Source organism: Mya arenaria, chromosome 5 (assembly GCF_026914265.1).
Source record: "Mya arenaria isolate MELC-2E11 chromosome 5, ASM2691426v1".
In the NCBI taxonomy this organism is placed as follows: Eukaryota; Metazoa; Mollusca; class Bivalvia; order Myida; family Myidae; genus Mya; species Mya arenaria.
In genome coordinates this window covers 79,669,963-79,688,504 of record NC_069126.1, presented here as the reverse complement: position 1 = coordinate 79,688,504, position 18,542 = coordinate 79,669,963, and the positions used below count along the sequence as shown (strand labels likewise).

At 32.7% G+C, this 18,542-nt stretch overlaps 1 long non-coding RNA gene across 1 annotated transcript; it reads left to right on the top strand.

The window, feature by feature from the left end:
- The first annotated feature begins 514 nt into the window (after positions 1-514).
- On the top strand, positions 515-16,849 carry LOC128233982 (uncharacterized). The gene is made up of 5 exons (XR_008260837.1): positions 515-635; positions 1,000-1,026; positions 1,284-1,391; positions 6,719-6,854; positions 11,344-16,849. It is a non-coding gene; the product is annotated as an uncharacterized LOC128233982 (long non-coding RNA).
- The last annotated feature ends 1,693 nt before the right edge of the window (positions 16,850-18,542 follow it).

Below are 18,542 nucleotides of genomic sequence, written 5' to 3'. Positions count from 1 at the left end.
CCCCAAGAGTTTTTTCAATAAGTTTAACTGAAAAATTTAAATTACAACTTGATCTACTTGCAGCATAGTTAAAGTGTACCAATTTCTGACATTGTAAACCATCCATACAAGGTTGTATACCATACGTCCGAGGTTGTTTTCGTTTAAAATGGCTGAGGAGGTCAGAATGGTTATACTGCTGAAGGTAAATTCTGAGATGATAAATTAAATTTAAAAAACAGCACATTTTTATGAGGTTGACTCATCCTAAGTTTGGCATTATGCTTATCCTAGGGCATAATACTCCGAATGTAATTGGGTAATACAGAAAGGCTGACACCTCAAATGCTTATGCTGATGGTCATGGCCTGATGATGGGCTGATTCCTCAGATGACTCGCCATTTCAAACTCCCCTTGTCTTGAAATATTCAGCCCAATTCGGTTTGAGCACAAACCCGGATAGACTTAAAGCCCACACCATAGCCATTTTAAAACATATAAGTGTATAGTGTTGACTTGAATATGCCTTTTTCCAGGTTCAAATGCAAAGAATTGGCTAATAAAAAACTTGTGGAAGCATGCCCACCATTGCATGATTGTTTGGGTAGTTGTCAGTCATCTGTACATCATTATTGCAGTGATCCTATCGACCTAGGTATGTGAGCTATCTTTTTTAAATTTTGTAAAATAAGTCTCTAAAGTAATGAATGCCTATTACATAACTATATTATCTAGGACTCGATTTATTTTAATCAAACCTTTCTATATACAACTGAGCCATATTTATGTAAGTATGTGGCCATAACTCTAACTCAAATTAAATTTGAGCTTTGTTGCCCATGTTGCATATAATAACATTGAATAAATAGCAACATATAAATAACAAAATTATTTAACAAAGCACTATGTGAAGGTTTAACCATATTGCAGTTTTGCATTTAGCCCAATTGTTATAAAATTATTAGGAAAAAATATAGAAATTTAATTATTATCTGCAAGATATTTTCTTCTTTTACTAGTTTGCAAAAGAGACTGTTGTGAAGCAGGTATGGTTTACTTTTGCAAATAAATCATTGCTTTAGAGTTTCCTTTTCTTCTGTTTAAGAAAATTAAAAACAAATCGAATAAAATGTATTGCTCTATTCTGGAGGAAATTAATGTTCACTTTTAAACATGTCATTGAAGAATGTATATAAATATTATAGAAATAGATGTCATGAAAGAAAACAATTAAACAGAATTTGCCTTTTGTAATATTTAAAAGTTATATTTTAAATATTCACAATTTAATATGTGTTTTCAGAATGTGACTGCGTTTGCAATTGTTGGCCTGTATACATCATAATTGGTTATGTCGTCCTGGGGATCGAAGTGATAGTTGATATCATTGGAGTTATTGTCTTTATGAAAGGTGAGTCTTAATGGTATAATTGTTTACATACAGTCAAGAGTTCCAGGGCTCATTGTCTACCAAGAGCAGCTTCAATGCCCCTTATAATGGACCCAATTAGTGGTTTCTACCCATAATGGGACTTTTGAGTGATTCATATCATTGCATTCAAGGCAGATCTCATTTAAATGTGTGTTTGTTTTTTCTATATCTAGTTAAAATAGTGTTATTGCATAGTTTTTGGTGTTATATGCATAAGATTGCAGCACATTTTGTGAGCCCAACTTAAATTCTTGGGGATTAAAACATTTTTTGAAGTCAAATAATTGATTATATTTGTCCAGGTACAAATAAAAGGAATCTGGACCAAACATCTCATAGAGCCTCGGAATGTGGAAGTCATTGAAAAATGCTGCTAATCCTAGATTCGTTTTTAAGAACATATACACTTTTTTATGTAATTCTGTTGCAAGCACTTAGCTAATGATTCTAATGATTAAATGGGTTGACAGTTTTTAACGCCATTATCTTTTGGTTAGATGTGAACAAAGTGTGACTAAATGAAACTCATTGTGCCTTTAGGTATAAAGGAGTAGAATTACATCAGGGAAGAAAATAGGTGTTGAGTGTACAAAATTTTGCTTTGAATCAAGACTTTTAACAAAGATAACTTTACTTTTTTCACTGTTATTGTTTACTTTTAAAGTAATAGTAACAAAACAAAGATTGTTGTTGGATTCCAAGTACAATATTCTTAATCAGGAGTCAGTTTTACTTTTAAATCCTATAAAAGGTTAAAAAAATATGTTGACTTAAGGTTTAACATGTTTAATAACAAGTTAATATAAAATAAAGCAACTTTGAAACGTAATATATCATAGTTATGTGCATGCAGTGTTTTTCTTCACGTCCAAGGTTAGCGATTCAGGGCCATATGGCCCTTATGTTTTTTGTTATTGTACTTGTCTTAAACAATTGAAGTTGTGCCCCCTGTTACATACATGCCATAACCCCCGGCGGGGGAAAAATCCCCCGGAATTTCAAACCATCCCCTGGTCCACAGCCGGGGGATCCATATCCCATGGAATTTAAAAAAAAATGCTTAAGGTTGACAGTGGAAAGCATCAATAATATTATGAGTGTGAAATTCCATGAAGGACCATGATGACTAAGTCCAAAAGTTTTTGTAATTTGAATGTATTTCTGTATATATTCTTATATAATGAATGCAGATATTGCGCAAATTTTCGTTACCGCTACTTTCAAATTTTAACGGATTGAAGATGTAAGTATAAAATATGTGCTAAACGTGCCATTTTAATCATCATACAGTAATTTGAAAAGCTGGAATCTTGTCTCAAGTCGGTTGTCTTTCATGATTCCTTATTTTAATTGTGTTTGTTAAGCTCTTTCATTAGCTGTAGGCAATCGCCACGGTTTGCCGATTTCAAGAGAATCTATAAATAGAAAACAGTGAAACGTTTCTGATTTAGTTTTCAACTCTATGATATGTTAAATGTTTTCAATATTGATAACATGATTATGTTTTTTAAATCATAAAAAGGCTTAATCATAAAAATTCAATATTAACTAATAAAGAGTTATTTAACATTGTTCTGTACAGTATACAAAGATATATTTAGATGAGTACACAACTGGGAAACCCATATTGGACGAGCCCAGCAATAAGGCAAGTCTAATATGGTCTTAAATCCAGCTTAGTGTACAAGTGCAGACATATCCTGTTTTGTACAGAATAATGTTAAATAATTTTTTACTCTATGCCTTCATTATTCCAAATATTTTAATCTATAAAGGCGTTGATATTAGATTTTGACAACATTTTATTAGTAAACAAACGAGAATTGATCATGGTTATTGAAGAGGATTTATATTACTCTAAAGTTAGAGCATTTGTCGATCCCAATTTTCATTTGTAACATTTTTACACGCTAATTGGTCTTTGGAGAATAATCAGGACCTGACGAGATGGGACACATATTTGAAGAAAAAGCGCAGCTTTTTAGAGAAAAAAACATAGCTTTAGCTAAGCTATTATTAAAAAGCACAGCTTTTGCTAACCTTTCTATAAAAACACAGCTTTTGCTAAGCTTTTTCAAAATAGCTTAGCTAAAAAACGCAGCTTTTTGAAAAGCATAGCTTTAGCTAAGCTAAAGCTGCGCTTTTTAGAAAGCTGAGCTTTTTTTTGGCACGGGTTTGGTCTTTATCATTGGTTTATCATTGGACCCTTGAATCGTACAATAAAAATGAAAGTCTGCGATTTGATGTATCAATTAAGTCCAATTAAGGGCGGTATAAAATTATGGAATTAATAAAAAAAAACTTTGTCTAAATATTTAAAAAATAGTTCACGGTAACAATTAAGTTAAGACATGAAATTAATTGTGTTATGTTAAATAAAAATAAAAAAAATATAATATTTTGCTGGCAGCATGACTTTAGCCTGGTAATTTTAAACCATATCCATAACACACCTGTAGACAATTGGAAGAATATATTTGGTTGAATTTTTCATATATAAGAATATGAATAAGCGCTTATCTACGGACTGTAGTAAAGATTATTGAAGTAATATTTAGAATATATCCTAGTTTTTAGCCTATATTTCCAGCATATTATTTTTATTTTTATTTAACATCAATACAATTATTATTATTATTATTATTATTATTATAATTATTATTATTATTATTATTATTATTATCAAACATTTTCGTACAAATATATATCTGTATTGTACAGATCCATGTTAAATAACCTATAAATATCTGCTAACATATCTTACTGTCCTTAATAATGCTGCATTTATGCATCTTATAATATATTTAAACTGCAGTTCTACAAAATTTGTGATCATCCGTGAAAGGGATAATAAAGTTTGACAATCGATTATCGTGTATTTGAAATAACAACTCAGCAGTTGCTATTAATTTTCCAGTTTATTGTTTATAATACTGTATATTTTATTTTTTTAATGCGAAATAAAAACAAATACCACCCAGAAAAATATTTGCACAACTTTTGAAAGGGCAGAAAGAAAGAGAGAAAAAGTACATTTCTAAATATGGTAACGCTTACATTGATTCTGGGAAGGTTTAGCTTCATAAAATAAAATGAAATGTTTAAATTCTTTGTAATTTAATGTACTTAAAACACGCCAAAGAGTTGTTACATTGGCTGAAAATGTAGGTTGAATTGGTTGAACATTTTTTTTTCTAAATGGCATCATAACAGTCCTGGCTTTGTTTTCTTGAAATGAAGTAAAATTGTGTTAATGATATGACCTTGTTGATTTTTAGATTTATGAAATACGTTTAATTGTCTTGACAATGTTCTGGAAAAATTATTGACATAGTTCCTGTTTCAATTCAAAGCAAATAACTAGAAATTGTTGATATAAATATCTCACATTACTGTACGTCTGATACCTTAAACGGACTCATTTACAGATGTTTACATCAGGAAATCAATTATTTGTTGAGATTTGAGTTATTTTACTAAACCTATAAAAGAACAACACTCAATATACAGTAGAGAACAGTATTTTTTCAATGATTTTCCAGTTTCATTTTTTATTCCCTGTATATAATTGTAATTTTATCACATAGGGAAACAATTATTAGACTTTAGTCACCATGAGTGTCAATTTCTTTCTGTATTCCCGTGGAAAATTATAAAAAAAGACAAAAAAATTGTATCAAATTTGTACTTTAAATGTACCATTAAAGATAATTCCATAGTTGTTAGTTTCTTGGAGGCTTTAATTTTTTCTAAGTTCCTTTTGACGCTTGGTTTGAAATTGACGCCTCATTTACTGAGAAAAATGACGCCTGGTTTGGCAAGAATTTGACGTGTCCTGCTCTTGTCCAGTTGGTTTTAAACACGTCGAGGCAAAAACCAGTTGGTTGACGCTTCTCTTTTGCCTGATCATTTCGTACGGGTGTAGATACTAATTTAAACAGAAAAAATCAAGTCTAAAATCATATAATTTCCAAAAGCATTACTAATGCTACTCAGCAAAATAGGCAAAATCATTCAAGCAAGCATTTTTCTCACATTTCACACACAATTGATTGTTCTAATCTCTGGCCCTCTAAAACATAAACGAGTACCCTTAAATTATGTTTTAGACTCTCTTGCTGCCTAAAATTTTTTTTTATTTCTTTTGACTTGCACATGTTAATATTTTTAACTAGGTTTTTACAACAGTAAAATTGGTAATAAAAATGGCTTACATCGTTGTTCGGACGGACCAGTGGGAGGGCGGCATCAAACTGACCTTTGATATTGAATAATTTTAGTTAGGTTTGACATAAAGTAACCAAACATATATAAAGAAAGAGTTTATGGAGACCTTCCATGGGATTGCGTTTGCAGAACACTGTTACCCAACGGGTCTTAAATAACTTTAGTTAGGTTTGACATATGTGACCATATTTCATATGTAGAAAGAGTTTATGGATGTCTTCCATGTGATTGTTTTCTGGGCACATAGGGTCAAGTTCACTGTTATTAATAAAAGGAAAAAGTAGTTGAAACTGTAACTATAAATAGTAAAATGGTTGGCATTGAATAAACGAGTAGCGTTTGGCATATTGCAACCAAACTCGGTATAAATGAAGGGTTAATAGGGACCTTTCTTGTGATATTGTTTGGGGCCCTGAGAGTCATGATCAAGGTCAAGGTCACTGTTGTAAAAAAAAGAAAATTGTTAGACCTGAATAACTTATGTTATGGTTGACATATTGTGACCAAATTTGGTATTAAGAAATAATTTATGGAGACCTTTCATGGGATTGCAATTGCCCCTGGGGTCAAGGTTACTGTTACTAAAAATAGATTACCATTCTATACTTAAATCACTTTAGTTATGGTCGACATATTGTGACCAAATTTCATATGTAGGAAGAGTTTATTGAGGACTTCCATGTGAATGATTTCAAGGTGCATAGGTCAATGTCACTGTTATTAAAAAAAGAAAAAAACACATTGAAACTGAATGTCACAACAAAGCCTGAATTTCTGTCAATCAATGAAAACCTGGTTTCGTCACATTACTGCTTTTCTTGTTTACTTTTTAAGTTGATTTTTTTATTGCTTTTGACAGGAACATATATGTTATTATTATTGTATTCATTTTTAATACAAAGTGGCTTAGTCGAGCATTTTCGACCACATTTTTAAAGAAAATTTAATTCAGAATCCCCTTCCCAGAACTTTAGCTGGTAAACTTCCATGGGTGTCATTAAATATTTTAAATTAGTAATAAGTAATACAACACAATCGCTGTGCACCTATTTTGATAATTTGACATTGTATATATCTAGGTAAGAAGGCTGCGAGGACTAACGAAAGAGCCCGTCCTGCTTCTCCAGGCATCTCAATTTCGATGTACGAAGCCCATGTCCATGCTACGAACCAACCAAAATATGAAAAACCTGAAGAAGCAATGGATAGCAATAGGTAAATGTTAGAATATTGAGTATCTCTGATCACAAGGTACAATCAAAGGTCATTGGTATAATATATTAAAAAAACACGGCCTCTAAACGCCAGCTCCACCACTTTACGGTGGTGTAAAGAAAAAGAGCTGTCGACACTTCTGTGGTGGAGCTGTGCCCTATGTTTACATGAACAAACGTGAGTATGATTTATATTTTATTTGATAATTTTATTTAACGGACATATTTCGAAAATCGGAGAATGTGGTACCGTGTAAGAACACTTTTACTGTAGGCTGGTTACTATTTCGTTTCAATATTGTGCAAACTGTGGTGCCAGGAGCTTCCTCCCGAATCGAACTTGTGCATACCGTATTTTCTCGACTATAAGACGGGGAAATTGGGTCCCGATTTTTACCCCCAAAGTAGGGGACCCGTCTTATAAGCGAGTCGATAAAATATTAAAAAAAGATTCAAGTCAAAATCAGTAAAATTTTACATAGGGTATTCGTCTATCCAGTATATCGTCTGCTGATACATGTATGGGGCAATTAAGTAAACAACAACACGAAATCTCTTCACCGCGCGTGCTCTGACGTCACACAGTGTACCGTTATATCTGCATTTTTTCTCATGGCGCGTGTCAGTATAATTAGTTTGACAGATATATCAAATCAATAAATTGGAATCTTAATATGATGTAGGTACCTAGCTGTCAATTTGATTAAGCAAACAAATGACAATGCGAATATGAATCCTTTATGTTCGTCGCCAATCAAGGGACAATATTGCCTAAAGCATTATTGCTAAACAAACACCTATTTATGCCTCGGCTTTTCGCAGTTATGTTATTGAAGCCATTTATTTTACCGAAGAACTTCATTGGTGTCTTCAATAAAAAAACTAAAACAAACATATGTTGTTATTGATTAATTATGACAATTCCGATAAGTAACGACCTGTCCTGCAAACTTATGTACTCATTTTTAACCTACCTCCAAATAGAGAGCTCACAGTTGACCACCATTTTCTTTGAGTAAAACAAAAACAGTTACCGCGAAAGTCGATAATTGTCCGTTGAGCTTGAACATTTTTACACATTAGGAAGAATTTTAGATTTGCCTAAAAATTGACCCCGTCTTATAAGCGAGTCGAAACAAAAAGCACCAGATTTCATGGGCAAAGTTAGGGGGCCGTCTTATAAGCGAATCGCCGTATAGTCGAGAAAATACGGTATGTTGAGATCTGATTGCATCTAAGCAAGTACATTTTGTGCTTACACACCCCGTAAGAACATTCTCACGCATGCAAACATAACTTATATGTATAGTACCTATGCAGAAACACAACAAAACTAATAAGCACTTCTTATAAAGGAAAAATGCACATATTTATAAAAGTGGTGGCGCTGTTGCCCTAGTGGTGGCGCTATCAAGTATGTTTTGCGCTTGAAGTAATATAGAATACACAGTGTAGGAACTGTGAAAGCCATGGTGCCATTGTCGTCATCTGTGTCTTTGTCATGCAAAAACTTGAGCCTACTGGCCAAAAAAAAAACCTTCACTTTAATTGAGACATTTTGATATATGTGTAGTCTTTCTTCTTGTTTTGTTCATTGTTTGTCTCGCATGATGTGTCTGCTAAGCCTTTTTCTTTCCCTTGAATTTTTGACTTCTATGCTTGTACCTGTGGTTTCCATTTTTAGCTCGACTATTCGAAGAATATGGAGAGCTATACTACTCACCCAAGCTTCGGCGTAGGCAGCGGCGTCGGCATTGGCCTCACACCTTGGTTAAGGTTTTGCACGAAAGCACACAGGTTAATATCTCAGCAACTACTTGAGGTATTGCATTGAGACTTTATACAATGATACTCAACCATCAAACCTACTTCATTAACCAAGTTAGAAAACTCCAGTTTGCATTTAATGCAAATAATAGGCCTTTATTATTTATTATTCGACTTAGAAATTCTGGTTAAGGTTTTGCATGAAAGCACACATAGGTTAATATCTCAGCAACTACTGGAGGTATTACATTTTGACTTTATTCAATTGTACTCAACCATCCAACCTACTTAATTATCAAGAAAGATAACTCTAGTTTGCATTCAATGCAAATAATAGGCCTTTATTATTTGCTTTGAAATTCTGATTAAGGTTTTGCGTGTAAGCACACATAGGTTAATATCTCAGCAACTACTTGAGGTATTGCATTGAGACTTGATACAATGGTACTCAACCATCTAACCTACTTAATTAACCAAGTAAGATAACTCTAGTTTGCATTAAATTCAAATTATGGCCCCTTTTTTGACATAGAAATTCTTGTTAAGGTTTTGCATGTAACCAATTTTAAGTCAATACCTCAGCAAAGACATCAGGTATTGCATTGAAACTTTACACACAGGCTCCAAACCATTTAACCTATCTTCTTTAATCAATTATCATAACTCTATCTTTCATATTATATAATTTTGCCCCTTTATTATGAGACTTAGAAATTTTGGTTAAGGTTTTGTATGTTAGCACACATAGAATAATATATCAGCAACTACTTGATGTATTGCGTTGAGACTTTATACAATGGTATTCAACCACCCAACGTAATTGAATAACCAAGTTAGATAACTGTATTTTGCAAATGATGGCCCTTTATTATTAGACTTAAAAATTCTGGTTAAAATTTTCCATGTAACCACATTTATTTTAATATCTCAGCACATCATGTATTGCATTGAAATCTAATCTAACAGTGATCCATGCATGTTTCGCCAAAACTTTTCAATCCTTTCATTGAAAAGCGGTGGAATAGTCGAGCGCGCTGTCTCTGTGACAGCTCTTGTTTAAACATGTTGTCATGCTATGCACATGTAAAGCCAGGCCAATACCTCTAGCTATGCCTCTTTTAATTCAAATCTTGTATTGATTATAATGTTATCAATACTATTAAAACTTATAGGAAAGCATAGCAGCCAAAAATACTGGAATCTTTATTAAAGAAAAACGGATCATAACCAAACAAACAATCAATAAAACACTACTTTTGGTTCCACAAACACAGATGACCATATACAACAATATAGTACTGTGAAATCATTTATATTCGTTGGCATTTCATGGTTTGCAGAAAAAAATACAATTTCGTAGGTACTTTAATTTGTGGTTTTTCTTTTTTTGAAAATAAAATAATCGAAACTGCCATCCTTCTAAATCGTCTGCATTTTCTCCACACGCTGGCCCGTAATTTTCATCTCCTAGGCCACTCGGTTTATGACACTCGCTAAAGTGGTACGACATGCAAATTAGTGCATACACCCATGTCAATTATCGATTTAATCGGAAATTATAGTCATAAAAGAAGATATACCCTGATCATAAATACAGATAGGCGAAGCCATTTAATGCCATTTTTTATCAGGAATTTTGCAAAATGTGAAATGTGAATTTTTACCATGAGTACAGTTTTGAAAGTTTTTTTTTGTCAGAATACCTTTACTTGGCACATATTAAAATAGTTCATGCAACTAATCTGCTTACAATACTTTCTGGGCACAGATGTTGAACGTGCAACGTTTTCGGGTAACCCAAACACAAAACGTGAACTATATGTCTGTTGCCTTTTACCCATACATACATGCTCTGGATTAAAAATGACCACAAGTGCCATGCCAGTAGAGCATAGGCCCTTATGGGCCTCTTGTTGTTGAATAAGTATATTGAATGCGTTATTTTGTACATTTTCACGTTGGGTGCTCAGTAACCTACAATGTAATCGATTAATTATTTCATTCAAGAAAAAAATAGAGAACTGACACTCATCACTCACATCATGTAAATCATGTTTAGGCACGTGCTTCAATCATTTGGTTCATAAAACACATTAAAATTACCTGGTTTATTATTTGTCAAAGGCTGATATAATATATTAACGAAACAATGATAGTAAGATATACAGTGAGTCTGAGACGGATATTTACGCTGTATTAACTACGGCCTCTGTAACGAAGAAACTAGACTATGTACATAACATGGCAATTGAAAAAATGAATAAAGGGTTTATATTTCGTGTGATCTTGAATTCGTGGGTCACCTAAACCACGAAAACCACGAACATTAATGCCCCACGAACATTAATGATTTCACAGTATGTATTAAAAAATACAAGCATTTTTATGTTTCATGGAAGATGATGTCTGTTTAAAATGGACACATACAAGATATGTTCAGTGCCATTTTAACACATTGCATGATGTATTGATAACACATTCATTATAATTAATATACATAGTGCACATGGATTGAATGGCCTTGTCTGTTGTTGTTTTCAGTCATTAAATATAAGTATAGCCAGTGAGCTCACTGTGTCTTGCAACATGTGTACCTCTTTTCTCTTTCTTTCTACATTTTTTAGGGGGAGAGGGTTGTTGTGAATCAGTACATTAAAAGTACAATGGACTACACTGATGGACTTTGATGTGGAGTGAATGTTGTGATGTGTTTTGTTTTGTAGGTCTGAGTCTACGGTGTCAAGGACTGATATACATCCACATGTAAATGTTGGGGAAAGTAGTTATTACATGCACACTAAGAGACGGCCACCTCTGTCGGATAGGAATGAAGATACAGAGGTAAGGACAAAGAAAAAAAGGAAGAAAAAGAACAAGGAAGAGAGAGAAGAACAAGACTAGCTAGTGGAGATCATGATGGTTCTCACTTATTTGAAAAAATAGGTTTGAAAATCTGCATGCTGTGATCATCCGATACACAACTTTTAACAGATATTATACTACAAAAATATACATGATTCATAATAGGTAATCAAATAAGTGGCCCATCCAGTTCTAAAAATTAACAGTTTTTATACATATTTACTGAAGAATCTTAAAATGAATTGAATAAGGGAAAAATATTTTATTGAGATAAATATATAACAACATCTTCTGCCTTCAATTTTGTCCATTAGGTATGGCTGGCATAAAAAATGTAGGTAAACATTAAAACCTTGCAAATTAAAGAATATGTTCGCATTAGTTTTCATGTCTTATTTTCAACATTGAAAAACAATTTTAAAAGGAACAAAATATCAATTGTCATTGTGCAATTCAATGCATATTTGTTGTATTCATTGTGCCTGAGCATAATAGGATCAGTAATTGATATATCTCTCCAGCACATCAATGACCGCAATTAAAATTGTGTTTAAGATACTACTAAACTTATTCATAAAGCTTGAAGATATATGTGCCAGATCATTTTGTGAATCAAATGGTGATCATTATCTTAATGTAAATCCATTGTATATAACTTAAAAATATGTATGTTTTTTAAAGTCTGAGTTGTTCATGTTTTATATAATGTAATTGAAAATTTGTAGCCAATAACTATGCAACCAAATTCAAAATGATTCATTGTAATTTATTTATTCCTGTTTAAGGCATAGGGGTAAGACATAAAAAACCCACAAAGTAGCCTGATTTGAAAACTACAATTAAACACAATATGAAGAATGCTGGTGTACCATGCTTTGCATTCATGAAGTCAACTTTCTCAATGTTACATGTAGTTAGTTTTTTGTATGTTGAGACACATAGCCTAACGAAAATATCATTGTTAACATATGTTATTTTCAGTAATGCTCCTTCAGTTTGTAAAACGCCATGTTAATACAAATGGGTATCAAAAGTAATCGTTTCTAATGCTGATTGAAATGACATAGCCAGTGCCTGTGTCCTTTCTGACAATAGTTGATTGTTAGGATTGTGTGTGAGCTGCACTGATTGACAGGAATTTGTCTTTTTCAAGTGCTATGGTGTATCTTGAATCATAGATTAGGCACAGCCTCACTTCATTTTGTTTATAAAGGGCTGATCAATAAGAGCTGATCAATTAGGGCTCAATTGAGTTGTTCCATTATGTTGCTTGGAATGCAGTAACACTGGACAAACATTGCCTCAACTAAACGTAAACTGACTGACGTTTTATATCATATTTTGCAGTCTTGTTCCATATTTAGATGATCAAATATGTGTCAAATACAATGCAATCTCCCATAAAAACTCAGACCTACCGGTATTGTCAAATCTTGGAACTTTGGCTTTGTTGCATTTATATGGAAAAAAATGTAAATTGTGTGACTTTTGATGTCCAACCCTTGACCATATGAAGAATGTTTTTGATGCTGTAAATGCCTAATGAATATTATTTCACCCATGTATTAGGATAGGTAAGAGTTTACATTTTTCGTAAGTGCTTTATATTGCTTGTGGCTTTGAAGTATCTGTAACCATTATTCTTTTGCAAGTTTATTAATTTAAAATGACATATAAAACATGAAGGTTAAGTAAAGAAAAGTTGGCATTTAAGTGCCACATTGAGAACTAATTTATTACTAATTTGCTTTGTTCATCATTGAACCATCATCGGTCAACAAGATTGTAGAGGTCAGTATGCTCATTTCTTGCTGTACTTTCAAGTATTACTACGTTTAAAATATTAATTTTATGCCTATATGTTATTTATAAATGATGCAATCATATACAGATTTTAATTCATTTTTAAGCCATACTTACTACATACACTTGAACTTGGTACACGTGGTACACTGTAGTCCTCAAGTTATGTAAAAAGGCATGTTTCATATTTCAGATTCTTCTGGAATTACCTTAAGTGTGTTATAATACAGTGAATAAGTGTCCATGTTTTTATGATAATGATAAATACCATTGATATTTGCTGTACTTGAATCTAACTAAGAATTCCAGCAATGTATTTAAGTTGATACTCATGATGTGTTTTCATACATCAATATATATGTGCTGCTATAAGGCAACACCAAATTGATATTTCGTTCCGTGGATCTACCGCTCTTAATTTTTTGAAAATGTAAAAAAAAAAAAAAATTGTGCGTGCCCGGTCCTATATTTCAATCGCCAAGCAGCTTTTTGTGGCAATAAATGTTTTAAAGCCTGAAAAATAATTAATTAAAACTTTCTACGCTATTTTAAGTGTTTTTGTGAAGGGAAGTAACCGATGCGTGGTGTTTTATACTGTAAATTGATCGGTTTAGCATTGATTTCAATAATTTCAATCGAAATTGCAAATTTAGGTATAAACACCGTGGCTCAAATTTTGAAAATTTAATCTTATTTTTTACAGTCAATGTCTTTTGACAATGCTAAAGGTCATTGTTCATCGTCTAATGCACAAAAAATAAATTGAAACAATAATAATGCAATAAAACATGTGTATCTGATACTGGTAGCTATAATATTGCGTTTATAGTGATTCATTTTGGATGGAAATTTGAATGATGAACAATGACTCAAAAAAGTATTATTTGATTCAAATCATAATACAAGTGACCAGAATTGTATCTTATGTCGTCGATGCTGAACAAAGAAGCTTCACTCAACAGGAACTTGGTTCATTTTTGTTTCAAATTGATGTATGAAAGTCGTTCTTGACCACATTCTTGAAAATACAGCTTTAACAAATATATCTCGCAAATAGCGATACTTACACTGGTCCGGATAGACCAATAATTATGTAAGCCTAACCTTAGTTTATTATCTTAATTTCCTTTTTCTTTTACAGCGATTATAAAAACATCTCACTGAACATAACCTTGTACTTTTCATTTTGATAAGCACATGCCTTAGATTTTAAAGAGATTCCGTTAGATTTATATAAGTAGTTTTTCCTAGAAGCAGCGTTATTTTTTTATAATGATTGATTGTCATTCTTAAAATATGTTTTATTTATATTAGAAATTGGGTTTATTCATATAACGTTTGTACTAAAAACAGACGAATAAATAGTATGTATTCGGACATGTTCCCAATGTCCATTAGAGGTTCAGTTCAAGATTGCATTCAAATGGGTTTAAGGGCAAATTTATTAAAAAATCAGAAAAACAAATTATTTTGTTTTTTGCTCGTTCGCTCCAATTTCTTTTGGCAGAAATCCGAGAAACGAAACATTAATTTGGTGTGGCCTAAGTAGCTGTTTTGTTCAGAATGTTAAAAGTGTACAAGTTTTTGTAGATAGATACATACTTATATAAGGAAGGAATTTGAGGAGAAATGATACATTTCAAGAAAAAAGTATAGTTAATATTTTCGCTTTGAACAACAATGGTTTAAGTGAATGATTTCTGTTTGTTTATTTCGTAAATGAAATTTTACATGGTACAGCAATAGATTAAGTGTATGGTTACTGTTTTTATGTTTAGTAAATAAAAGTTTACATTGTACAAAAATGGTTAATTTGATTGTCGAAATATTTGTGTACTGCATATGTCCAGAAGACATATGCTTATTGAGTGCCATAATTCTCTTTAACAAATTGTGTAACATATATTATGTATTTATAAGTTTAAAGTGGATAGTTCGTTATTGGTGTTAAAGTTTATTTTTTGCTGTACATGTTTTGATTATTTTAATGTCTTACGTGTTGTTTTATAGCTCTTTGAAAGGAAACCAACCAAAAATTATTTAAGGCATAATAACTTTGTCATAAACCGTTGTGCTTCACATAAAACGATATACAACATGTGAAGTATTATACTGTATGTATATCACTCAAAGAGAATATTTTGTGAGCAAAAATAATCTTCAAATTCAATAAGAATTTATCAGTCTGAGATTATATCGTATGAAATACGATATAATAAGGCAATGCATAATGTGTTATGTGATGTACTAAATGACAATTAAAGGCAATTGAATCATTATTAGCTTGTTACAACCTTATGCATCTCAGTGCCATAAATATTTACCAAATGTATTGACTATATGAAAAAAAAAACCAATGCTGACCCCTTTAATCGGAAAATATGTTTTAAGTCTGGCCTGTAAATCAATGAGACACTTTTATACATAATAAAAGGTTGAAACCAACTGCTTTGCAGTAAACGTTAGTATAATGATTAAAGGATATTCAAAATGATATATACCACGCTAGTATGATTCGGAGGTTTCATCCAACATTTAGTGATAATTGAAGTGTTTGATAAACAGTATCAGTGCAGCATAGTTATTATTGACAGAAATGAAACGCCTTATTTTACTAGTGCAGTAGTATCATCTTAATAGTGCAGTTTTATCTGATATAAACATGCATGTTTTATGCTAAACACAATATAGTCATGTTGTTATGCACGAGATGTTTTTTTTTTAATTTTAACGTTACGTTTGTTAGTTTATAATGTTACGCTTGTTGATACACTGAACGCACTGAAAGAAAAGGTATTTGGATAAGTTGCCCTGTTTATTTCATCAATGAAGTAATTTCATATACTTACACTCTTTAGTAAAGTATGCATTCATTGTGAGGCATAAATTGTGCACTATTGACATTCAATAACTTGTAGGAATGTTAGCTGGGGGGGGGGGACGGTCCCCACAATATAAGAAGAGCCAATGAAAAAATGCTCATTCGATCTGCATACCTTCAATATCTAGTCCAATGCCAGGTTTATATTCAGCACGTTTACTGCATCTTTAGGTTTTACTTGTAAAATAGTAATGTTTGAATACTTTATCAATGATTTATGTAGGTGGTCGTTTTGGTTCTTGTTTTGCATGTAATAAGCACTTTATCAAAAGACGTGATAAAGCATGACTTTATTTAGCTATTCGTTTGATCCTAACATGAAATATGTGTAATTTATGAATGTATCTTTTTACTGTCTCTGTCAAATATATAATACATGTCCATTCCATGTTGTTCTGTAAAATAGCTTTCGTTTTTAAAAGTGTATAGTTTCAGTTTTAAAAATAAACGTTTATCATAAATGAAAACATTACAGCCTTTTTGTTATGAATGTAGCACTGCATTGAGTGCTACCATGTTTGTTTTCATTATGCCATAGTAAATACGTGAATCTGTGTCATTGCGTAATGTGTTTGTCAAACTTTGATTATTACTTTGGGAAGTACGTGCTCAGAGACATAAAACATGAAGCCATCTTGAATAATACTTTAATTGATTTAAGGAATAAAAGATTAAAGTTTGCATATTTAAAAAGTATCTATATATCAAGGTGTTGGTTATTGCTTAAATGTTTTTGTGTAGTTGGCTTTATTGTTTGCAGTGCAATTTGTATTTTAAAAATTCGTATATGAATTATGTTGGCTATATTTGCATTAAATGCTTTTGGTATGAATAATTCTTGAATAAAAGTTTTCTTTATCTTGATTTGTGTTCATTTATGTCCCTGAAGGGCAAAATATAGAAGTCGAACTGTCCCCACGGTTTCCGAGCAATAACTTGCATACACCTAGGTCCAGAGTCACAAACTTGGTATGCAGGTTTGTCATGAACAGAAGATGGACCCCATTGATAAAGAGGTCAACTATGGACTCATTTTAAAATAACTTCACACATGTGTTCGACATATCAAGATAACGTTTCGCGTGGACGACCCCTATCCTTACCTCTAAGGTCCGTCCGTCCGTACGTCTGGCTCGATTCCATTCTTCATCCACACATTTCGTTGCTAAATGACTTACTTGAGTACCACTCTGGGGCATTCATCACTCACAGTGAAAACTTTTATTTCTAACCAGTCTTAGATCACTTGAGCACGAAATGGTCTTAGTGAGCTATTGTGATTGATCTTTGTCCGGCGTCAGGTGTCAACAATTGCATAAAACAACATCTCCTTAACTTCCTGAACAATTATTATAAGACTTCACAGGGATGTTCCTTGAGTGGTACCCTTTCAAAATGTTCAATGAAATAATAAACAGAACTCTGGTTGCCGTTGCAACTTAGAAGAAAAACAAAATCCTTGACAAAACCCATACGACCTAGAGCTTAGATATTTGGTGGGTAACATTGTCTATTGGTCCTCTTATCAAGATTATTCAGACTTAACCCCTGGGATCAATATTTGTCTCAGGGGGTCACCTGTTTTACTTTTGGAAAATATTTTTGTCCAAAACAGCTCGGCCCAGACCCTTTATGTTCGGTATGTAGCATCATATAGGGGTCCTGTACCAATATTTCTCAAATTATGCCCCGGGGCACATGTTAGACTGATATAGGGAACTCTTTGAAAATCATCTTGTCTGAAACCACTAGCCCCTGACTCTTCATGTTTGTATGTAGCATCATTTACTGATCCTCTACCAATCTTGTTCAAATTATGTCCAAGGGGTCAAGACTGGCCCTGCCCCAGGTGTTTTAAGTTTCGTATATACTCATCAAGGAAATCTTTGAGAAAAAATCTGGTCTGAACCCGCTGGGCCCTGACCCTTGTTATTTTGAAAGCAGCATCATATGATTGCTATCAAATTATGCCCCTTGAAGCACAAGTTTCTTATGGAATTTTAAGGGAAATCTTTGAAAGTCTTCGTGTTTGAAAATCCCCACTTCGGTCACATAAACAATCAAAGCGCTCAAGGTCAAGGCAGAGACGTTCAAATCGACATCGAAGTTACAGATTATCTACTGGAAGCCTGTCAAGGTCACAACATAGATGGCGGCATCGAACACAGTCAAGTTCTTGTAGTGGGAGTGAACACTCTTACGGTTATTATACAAGTGGGATCCCAGAAAGTTGCCCCATAATTTGAGGTATGATGGGATATCCATGAAATGGATATCGTTTTAGGTCAAATTTCAAAGGTACCGACGGGTACTGAATTGGTAAGATGATGAGAGCTATGATTATCTTGCTTGGAGTTTGCAGGGTTAAGCGTTGGA